Here is a 786-nt window from a genome sequence, read left to right as displayed (position 1 = left end):
CCATATTCAACTTCAGTAATACGAGTAATCTTGTTATATTGACGAATAATTGATTGTTGATGATGATTGATAGTGTTGTAGATTGTTATTTTGATTGATTGTAATATTGTTGTTGATGATGGTTGAGCTGTTCAATTCGGATGGTTGACTCCGCCCAGGGTCGTTTCTTGTGTTTTCCCACACACAAGAAAGATGTGCAAATTAATGATATGGGTTTGTGACGGTCAAGCGCATGTGTGCCGTGTGATTTGAGTACCGTCGTGGTCGAGCACGTTCACCGTGTGATTCGAGAGCCCCTATGGACTAGCACGTTTGCCGTGTGATCCAAGCGCCACGAGGCCGAGCATGTTTGCCGTGTGATCCAAGTGTCTCTGAGGTCGATCATGTTCGCCGTGTGATCCGAGTACCTCTGTTTGGGTGACCTGTGATCCGTAGCAGGGCCGATGTTATTGAGACTTGAGAGTGATGGTTGTTGGAGATGGTGTTGGCTTGTAATCGATGTTGTATTTCTGTATGAATATTATTATTTGTATTATGGTTGACGTGTACTTTCTTCTTTGTTAAATCTTTTAAAAACTATCTGTGGTTATAATCCATTTGATATTTCCGGCAAATAATGAACAATGAGTTTTGATAGGTAATCCGGTGGACTGCCTTGGATGCTGGGCGAGTCGGGTAGCAATGCGGTTCGCGAGAGCTTGTCTTTCACATAGAGATTCATGGGAATAATTAGACATTCACTTCACTAGTTTTGCTGATCAATTCAGATCGTTTGTCCGAAATTCC

Source organism: Silene latifolia, chromosome 10, assembly GCF_048544455.1.
Source record: "Silene latifolia isolate original U9 population chromosome 10, ASM4854445v1, whole genome shotgun sequence".
NCBI lineage: Eukaryota > Viridiplantae > Streptophyta > Magnoliopsida > Caryophyllales > Caryophyllaceae > Silene > Silene latifolia.
This window is presented reverse-complemented; position numbering follows the sequence as displayed.